The 10,200-nt window shown below is 33.8% G+C and overlaps 1 long non-coding RNA gene across 1 annotated transcript; it reads left to right on the forward strand.

Annotated features, from left to right (window-relative positions):
- Positions 1-1,040: 1,040 nt before the first annotated feature.
- On the forward strand, positions 1,041-4,776 carry LOC127714917 (uncharacterized). Its single transcript, XR_007987999.1, has 3 exons — positions 1,041-1,255; positions 1,292-1,479; positions 4,513-4,776. It is a non-coding gene; the product is annotated as an uncharacterized LOC127714917 (long non-coding RNA).
- Positions 4,777-10,200: the final 5,424 nt, after the last annotated feature.

A 10,200-nucleotide genomic window follows, 5' to 3' on the forward strand; every position in this document is an offset into this window, starting at 1 on the left:
AAACCTTTGTCCTGCGACTTTCTGTCCGTTTACCCAGAGACATATATACACAAGGTATCAATAAAACTGGGTCTGCATGAAAAAATGACTTATCACATAATACCAGAACCTATGTTTAGCCGATAAGAAAATATAGCTGTAGGCCTAGTTGAAAATCTTTACAAATTATTTATTCTTTTAATTTCTGTTTGACTGTCTGGGTGCTTCTTATGTGTTTTAAATGCTATGGTCAAGTTTTATATACTGTTGTACGTCATTTGGTCGTTTTTTAAGTTTTTGCCATGGCGTTTGTCTGTATGTCTTCGACTTATAAGTTTTATCAAGGATTTGTATAGTGAGATTGGTTTTATATAATCTGCATCTCTTGTGCTGTATTTTAAAATGTATTACAATTGCTGCATCTTTACACATTCATCAATACACCAAAAAATATGAATAAAGCTTTCGTATATATATAAATAAGGAGATGTGGTACGATTGGTAATGAAACAACTATCCGCCAGTTCAAGTCAAAAACCTGATATAAGCAAATGTGACTTACTTACTTACTTTTGTCAGAGAGATCTTGAATCTGAATTCAAGGATACGAAGTGGGAAGGGTTTAGAGATGGATTAAGGTGAGGGCATGGGGGGCCGCCCCTTTTTTGGAAAAAAATTGGTCGATTATTTAGAGAATGAATGAAGCGGGCCCCTCTTTATGCATGACAGTTAGTGCCTCCTTATGTCATTTTTTGGATCCGCAACTGGTGAGGACTTCATAAAAAAATATTTAGTAAGTTTTTGTTTTGTGATAAATAATGTATTTAGACAGAAATAGGATAAAATAAACTACCGAAAGCTTAACGGTAAGGATGGGGGTTAACAGAATAGAGAATAACGGGCAAACAATAAAGATTAAAGAATAATGAAAATTAATGCTAAAATATGAGGAAAGAGATGATAAAAAAGTGTAAGTTTGTAGAAATATAGCAAAAAAAAAAAAAAAAGAACACAGAAAAAGAAGACTCCCCCCCCCCCCCCCCCCCCCCCCCCACAAGATCCTGACTTCAACTTTGACGCTGCCGGGATATTTTTTAGACAAAGTGCACGTATTAGTAGTCAGCCGAAACCACTAAGCGTTTTGCATCCATACGTTTTTTTTTCGGGATACTGACTGCATAGAAAACTATCAATGTACTAGTTAATGTTCTCGAGGGATGACCCTATTACAGAGACATATATACACATATGTGTAAATATGTCTCTGCCCTATTACGTGTCAGCTGAGACTACTGTGTTATAGTAGTCTCAGGTGTCAGTAACCTCCTCGACACGGTTCATTTTTACGGCGGCTCAGTTTTGTCTTAAGAATAAACATAATTGATAAGTTTCTTTCCCCTGCATTTCTCGATCGCACTTGTAAATAGCACATTGGTCTCAAGACATTGGTTACAACACTTGCCGTCAGTACTCAAAATTGGAAAAATATTAAATAAGAAGGTATAGAAAATTGAATTAATGCACACACACTATTATCAACCACAGACATGATGTTTTTCTCAATTTGCCTAAATCGTTATTCCGCAATACAACGAGGGTGAAAACCCACCACTTTGAACACAGTCACAGGCACCGGCATGCTGTGAACTTGTAAGTTTACCAAATGAGTAACTATCCATTACTTTTCTAGTGTAAAGTTTTATTTAATATATTTTTCCCGATTAGAAAACATTCTAAAAAGTTTTTTTTTAAGGGGAGCTTTATAAAAAAAAATGGGGCATGGCTTTATTGGGGGGTTAAACAAATAATTGGAAAAAAATGTTAAATAAATATACAAAAAAAAAATATTACAAATTAGTTGCTTTTCATGTGGGCCATTTTCTGTTGACAACCTTTTTTTTCTTTTGGTACCCCCACTTCCTTTTGACACCCCAGATTTTCACATGTTACTACTTATACATCTTCAGCATCATTTATATTACAGTACATCTCATTATATTTATAACACAATTATTATATATATATATACCTATATACCTTACTTGGATTCGAACCTCCACTCTTGGGATCTGTAGTCCACTGACTTAGCCACTAGGTTATGACAAGTTAGGTGATATGTGTTTTAAAAATAATTATATCCTTATAGGTAATTCCATATGGGGAAATCAGGGTTATTGTTGCACTTTAAAATAGGTAACAAAATACTTTTGTAAAGTTTAAATAATCTAATTAGCAATACAGTGAATTTTCAAATGAGTATTTTTCACACCCCAGTAGTTACACTGGTCAAAATGTATTGGTTTACTATTGAATTGATTGATTGATTGATTGTTGGTTGCTTAACGTCCAGTGGCAAATATTTCATGCATATTCAGGACGAGAACAAGTTAACAATAAATACAATAGGTAGGTTCTGTAATAGGGGCTTCCGGGATTAAGGTCGGAGAAATTTTGACTGCCACGGGAAATGAGGGTAAATTGGATAGGGACAGAAATTTAGCCTTGCAACAGGCCACCTACGGACCCCTCAAAGAGTTGTTGCAAGGGTTCTTAACGTGCAAAGAGCGTGGCACTCTCTTTACACGAGGCATCGGATTTAACGTCCCCATTCTGACCGGACGTGACTGCGAACTTGTACATCCCGCACAGCCAAACGGACGCCCCACTTTAGGGAGGGTTTTACCGCCGGTCGGAGGAAGACCAATGGTGACCATATTTCTATTCCCCAGTCACCCTTGGGGGGCTATTGAATTGAAACGTACTCACTATTTATTTCATTTTCTTTGTTTATTTGGAATTTATATTGATTTAACAAGGGCGATTCTTCAAGTCCATGTTGCAGTAAGGATAACACATACATGAATTTAAGAAAACTGGAAGTTATTAATAAACCGAAAAATGAGATAAGTGAGGAGGTATCATCAGATTCATCATCATTTCAATGTGGATAATTTAATATAAATACAAGTTTTGAAATTGACAATGAATATGAACCTAGTAAAAGTTTATTTTCATTGTCTGAAGAATCATCGCCTTTTGCTTGTGGTCAACAAAAAACTAGCAACGTAGTTGAAAAATAAAAATTAGAAAACTTTGTTGATCCCACTACATGCACTAGTGGTGCATGCAATAACTTAATTGAGAATCGGTGGTGGTCTATCAAACGACAACTGCCAACCACACATAATAGATCTAAAACTTTTGATAAACATTTAATTGAATATATGTGGAGAACATTATATTCAGATAAAACATCACTTTTTGACAGTTTCATTCAGGACATGTGTAAAGTATATCCCCTTTCTTGATTTGAAATTAATTATTCCAAAATAAAAATGAAATCATTATAAATCTCATTTTGTTTCATTTTCCTTTATAGTTATTATATATATATTACTATTGTACATCAAATACATATTAAATCAATTAATTTTTACAACATTTTTATGACACATATCCCTGTTCCAAGAAGTGACCCCCTATTTCTGTTTGACACCCCCATTTTCCTTAAATCTTAGTTAATACCTTGTAAAACAATTTTTTATTATTGTACATTAAATATATATCAATTAAATATATTTTTACAACATTATGGGTGGGGGTGCCATATGGTCCAACATTTGATTTGAAATGGCATATCAGAGAGATATATAAACATATATCATAGGCTGATCCGGGGGGGGGGGGGGGGGGGCTTTCTTGGGAAAAATTTGGTTGATTATATAGGGATCACTGAAGCATGACTGGAGCCGGCCCTCCCTTATGAAAAGTTCTGGATCTGCCACTGTATATTCATGAAATAAACCAACAAATTATCCAAAAGATGAATAATACTTAATACTTACGACTAAGATTGATTATAAGTATACTTGAGTCGGTTTTACAAAAAAAAAACTTACAATTTATCGTAAGTATACTGTATTGTACATGACTTAATTACTATCAATATTATTTGTAAGTTTTTTTGTGAAACTGACTGCTGAATTGTTTTTCCATGCTTATGGTACATCTAAGTCGTATAATTGTTTTAAAACCACCTCCAGGGTATAATGTCTGCTCGCCCATAGAATCTGTTTGTAGATATAGGAAGATGTGGTATGAGTGCCAATGAGACAACTCTCCATCCAAGTCACACAATTTATAAAAGTAAACCATTATAGGTCAAGGTATGGTCTTCAACACAGAGCCTAGTTTTTATCAAAAATGAAATATATTGATATTAATAGTATACAGGTTAAATAATTTATTCATACATTTTTAATTGACTGACTAGAATTATCATGATTATTGGGGAATTTGAACCATTCCTATTTTTAAAAAGGGACAAAAATAAAATTTATATATAATAACAGGGTGATACAAATGAGAAAAACTCAAGAAATTGTTTTCAATTAAGATAAATACATGGTTTTCAGTTGATTTTTAAAGCAGAGGCAGATTTAGTTTAAAGTTGGAAAAAATTGTTTGTACCAACAAAAATAAATACAGAAAGTTAATCCAGAATTATGTGTTTATCATTTTTTTTATGTTTAGGTTGCCAGCAAGATGAAAAGAACAATGCAGTTCAAAAGTCAAAATGTGGATAAGCTGCGGTACAAGGTCCTACTTTTGCAGATTTTCATATTTTGCATGAATGAATTTGAAGTTTATATCCTGGAGGGCAGAGAAAGAAAAGAAACACTTCAGTTTTCCTGCTTCTGAAGGATAAATGTAAAACATCTTGTTTGGTAAGTTTTATGCTCTGTTATGATAGTGTTTGTGCATCCATCTGTCTTTCTCTAAATTGTATTCACTTTAAGTTTTTGGTTACAGTTCTCCATGAACTTCAGTTAGTAACTTGTGGTTTTACATGTATATACTCAAAATTTAGTACTTTAAAATGTTCATGTATTTTTGTCGAGCCTGCAACTTTTGTCGCAGAAAGCTTGACATAGGGATAGTGATCTGGTGGCGGCTACGGCAGTGGCGTTAGCAGTGGGCGTTAGCTAACTTCCTAAAAGCTTTATATTTTAGAAGGTGGAAGACCTGGATGCTTCATACTTTGTATATAGATGCCTCATGATACGAATTCTGTCTGAAACATGTCCATTGTCCTTGACTTCATTTTCATGGTTCAGTGACTACTTGAAAAAAAAGTTCAGATTTTTTGTAATGTTAATTTCTCTCATATTTTGAGTAATAGGATAACTATATTTGGTATGTGCGTACCTTGCAAGGTCCTCATGCTCGTCAGAGAGTTTTCACTTGACCTAGACCTCATTTGATGGATCAGTGAACAAGAACTTAGTCTTATATGCACGATTTTTTTTATTAGTTGTTAGTGGCTTTGTACTAGCTGTCAGTAACTGCGAGTACTCTCAGATCTGTACTTAGTGTCTTTTTGTTGTTTGGATGTACAAGTACCCGGCCACGTCCACTTGTACTTGTAGTATTTGTATTTTTATCCATCTGATGAGTTAAGCCTCTTTCAACTGATTTTTTTGCGGTCGTATATTGGTATGATGTTGGCGTCGTCGTCGGTGTCGTCGTCGTCCAAAGACACATTGGTTTTCGCACTCTAACTTTAGTTTAAGTGAATGGATCTCTATGAAATTTTACCATATAAGGTTCAATACCACAAAAGAAAGGTTGGGATTGATTTTGGGGGTTATGGTACCAACAGTTAAGGAATTAGGGGCCAAAAAGGGGCCAAAAATAAGCATTTTTGTAACTTCCAGACATAACTTGTGTGTTAGTGTATGGATCTCTGACATTGTACCACAAGGTTCCATATCACAAAGGGAATGCTGGGATTGATTTTGGGGGGTAATTGCCTCAAATTATTAGGAATTAGGGGCCAAAAAAGGGGCAAAAAAACAAGCATTTTTCTAGTTTCATGACAATAACTTGTGTGTAAGTGTATGGATCTTTCTGAATTTGTACTTCAAGGTTCCATATCACAAAGAGAAAGCTGGAATTGAGTTTGGGGGTAATTGCCCAAAACGTTTAGGAAAAAGGGGCCAAAAATAAGCATTTTTCTAGTTTCCAGACAATAACTTGTGTTCAAGTGTATGGATCTCTCTGAAATTGTACTGCAAGGTACCATACCACTAAGGGAAGGCTGGGATTGATTTTGGGGGTAATTGCCTCAAAATTTTAGGAATTAGGGGCCAAAAAGGTAAAAAAACAAGCATTTTTCGAGTTTCAGGACAATAACTTGTGTGTAAGTGTATGGATCTTTATGAAATTGTACTACAAGGTTCCATATCACAAAGTGAAAGCTGGGTTTGAGTTTGGGGATAATTGCCCAAAACGTTTAGGAATTTGGGGCCAAAAAGGGGCCAAAAAAACAAGCATTTTTCTAGTTTCCAGACAATAACTTGTGTTCAAGTGTATGAATCTCTCTGAAATTGTACTGCAAAGTACCATACCTCAAAGGGAAGGCTGTTATTGAGTTTTGGGGTGATGAATCATAAGGGGGTTCAAAAATATTTTTTTTGGGGGGGGGGGGGTTTCCTTTTTTTTTCTTTAAAATTTTCCATTTTAAATTGGTTATTTCTGATTTATATATAAAAGCAAATAATTATGATATGGTTTGAATAGGTAAATTAAAATTTTTTAAGTCCTTAGACCACATTCATTCTGTGTCAGAAACCTATGCTGTGTCAAATATTTAATCACAATCCAAATTCAGAGCTGTATCAAGCTTGAATGTTGTGTCCATACTTGCCCCAACTGTTCAGGGTTCGACCTCTGCGGTCGTATCAAGCTGCGCCCCAGCGGAGCATTTTATTATTGTTCGTTCTTATGTTGTACTGTTACACCACTGTCCCAGGTTAGGGGGAGGGTTTGGATCCCGCTAACATGTTTAACCCCACCACATTCTGTATGTATGTGCCTGTCCCAAGTCAGGAGCCTGTAATTCAGTGTTTTTGGTAGTTTGTTTATGTGTTACATATTTGTTTTTCGTTCATTTTTTGTACATAAATTAGGCCGTTAGTTTTTCGTTTGAATTGTTTTACATTGTCATTTCGGGGCCTTTTATAGCTGACTGCAGTATGGGCTTTGCTCATTGTTGAAGGCCGTACGGTGACCTATAGTTGTTAATTTCTGTGTCATTTGGTCTCTTGTGTAGAGTTGTTGTGTTTTGGTCTGTTTTTCTTAATCTATAAGCAATAGGTCAACTATATGTGTTGTATGGAAGAATTGTAAGCTGTACATGTCTGCCTGGCATGGTTCATCTGATCTTCACCTCATTTCCATGGTTCATTGGTCAATATTTAGTTTTCTTGGTTAAGTCTGCTTCTTAGAAACTATAAGCAATACCGGTAGGTCAACTGTATTTAGTAATTGAATGATTGTAAGGTGTACATATATTTCTTGTCAGGTTTATATGACCTTGAATTCATTTTCTTGGATCATGTTGAGTTTATGTGATATTTGTAGTAAAGCTTTATATTTAGGACTATCAACATGATATCAATGATTAGTAAAGAAGGCGCAACATTTCAGTGTGTGCACTCTTGTGTATACATTAAACACCACATTTACTGTTTTTACCCTGATTTTATGGATCACTGAACATAGAAATGTCATAATGTGAAATTATAGTACATTCTTAGGTTAAAGTTTTAGGTTAAGGTACATAGCTTACCATGAAGTTGAATTTCATGCACATGTTCATTATGTGGTGAATTTTTAAATTCAGTGCCAAACTAAGATTTTGAGCCTGATTACATGATTGACTAGACATTGACACATGCTAGTGTTTGCCAGGCATTGTGTCCTGTACTAGGAATTTGTCCTGTACTAAGAACTTTAATAATACTCGCTGAGTATGGAGTTTTTGTGAAAGTTTAATATTAGTGAGATTTTTGCATGACATCCTGTCAACTGCTTGTTGATCATGTTTATACATGTCTTAAAATTAATATCTGACACATTGGTGTTTTGTGAACTTGGAAATAAGTTATTTGATAGAATAATAATGTTTTGAGATTATCAAAATAAAAAATATCCCATTTTTACTACATTGTGTATTAATGATTAAGTATATAAAAAAGAAGATTTAGGATATATGTATAACCATATATAAAAATGAGACAGCAACCGAACAACACAAAAATAAGAAAAAAAAACCAATATAATTTTTTGTATCAATGTTATAATTTCCAACATGTTCAAAGAGTTCAATGTATTTTCTAATTGAAATAAAACACAAGTGGAACTCTTTCAGAACTTCAGAAGCTTAAAGAAGTGCTGTTTCTATTGTTGGCTTTCTGTATAATATATTGCAAATTCTTGTGAAAAATGGAATTTTATTGTAATTACCTAAAGTTTTAACATTGATCTATATATATATAACTGGGGAAAATACCCAAATGTTATAAAGAAGAATACATAAATTGATTGTTATATAATATTAGAATAGGAAGATGTGGTATATTGCTAATTTGACAACTCTCCATCAGAGACCAAAGGATGTAGGAGGTTAGCAACTGATGACACTGGACAACCTTCAACAATCAGTAAAATCCATACCGCATAGCTATTTTTATTGAAAATCATATGTTCTTGCTACATGTATGTATACAATTTTTTATTATCCATAACTTCGGATTTTATTGGTTCTTTTTCAGAAGGATTGGAATTTATCACTGAGAATAGAAGGAGAAAACACAGAAACAAGGCCAAAATAAATTCAAAGACAAAAGTCAGATCAGTTATTATTTTCATCACTCAGCCAATGAATTGCAGTTCTATTAAATATCTAAAGATATTAAAACCACAATAATGACAATGTTCTGTGCTGAATGGCAAAAAAGTGGACTATACATTACGATCACACAATGCTGGATGATAAGAAACTATTAATTTTTTGGGTGGAGGGATATCCTGAAAAAAAATAGATTTATGTAAAAAGCTACTAGTATGTTAAGCCTATTAATAGAGTTTTCATTGATTTCAAATGGGAAAAAATTGTGTTTCAAAAAAGTGTTCTAGAATTCAGAAATAAACATATATTGATACTTACATTATCTGCTTTGTTGTTTAAAAGTTTATTTTTGAACAGTTATAGAACAATATAATTGCATTAACATTTCCAAGGAAAAAAAAGATATTCAACTAAAAAGATTCATCTTTTAAAAAACAATTTACTACCAAACAGAATTCATTGTAACATACACATTTATTTACTGTATATTTATAATTTGAATCATAGGATTTTATTTTGTCCCATGGGATATTAAAAATCCCATGGGATAATTATAGTCCCATGGGATTTTTTTTGTCCCATGGGACAACAAATATCCCATGGGACTACAATTATCCCATGGGACCCAAAAAAATCCCATGGGATTTAACCAAAATCCCATGGGATAATGGTCAATCCCATGGGATTTGCCTTATCCCATGGGATATTGAAAATCTCATGTTTTTCTAAATCAAATTACAAAATATATATAATAATAACAGCAGAAAAGCAATGAAATTATTGAATCCCATGTAATTCCGCACATTTTGGTTATTTACACGACACTGTAGGTCTAAGGAGAGGCGGCGGCGGATTTGCAAATGAGTGTTTTGCAAATTAAAAGTGTCCAGTGTTATATGTACAAACAATGTATAAGGTTTTTATCGGGGATCAGATTTCAAAAATCGATATCTGTTGAGTCCGAGCTGAGTATCTGCATTTTGATGTGTGGGGTGTATGAATAAACTGCCAGGTTCAATTGGACTGGGCCGTTAAAGCTGAGAAGCTCTCTCTCTCTCTCTCTCTCCCTCAGGGTTTATGAAATTATCTCTCTTAAGGTTATAAGTTATCTTTTTTCACATAATTGCTATTGAACTTTTCAGAATAAGAAAAATGGAGGATGCAATAACAAAAGAAGAAAGTAACTACTTGCGTATTGCACACCTTATTCTTAGAGTGGCGCCATCTGCAGTAAGGATCAAATTTGATGCTGAATTTCATCCAAGTGGTCTTCGGATAGTTCTTAACAAGAACAGATTCAAATATCTTGAACCACTAAGACAGAAAAGAGTCATCAATCAAAAGCAATGGGATCTTCTATTTCCAGTCTCAGGTACTTTATAAGGTGTTCTAAGAATATAGTCGCTGGTTTAATAACTATATGTTGCAATAATAAGCTGACAGAAAATTTTCATCCGGTAGAAAGATAATAAGTGTGGTCACATTTTTGTTAACTTTTATTGGCTAACTAAAACAAAAGTGACTGT

Source organism: Mytilus californianus, unplaced genomic scaffold, assembly GCF_021869535.1.
Source record: "Mytilus californianus isolate M0D057914Y unplaced genomic scaffold, xbMytCali1.0.p SCAF_9, whole genome shotgun sequence".
Taxonomy (NCBI): domain Eukaryota; kingdom Metazoa; phylum Mollusca; class Bivalvia; order Mytilida; family Mytilidae; genus Mytilus; species Mytilus californianus.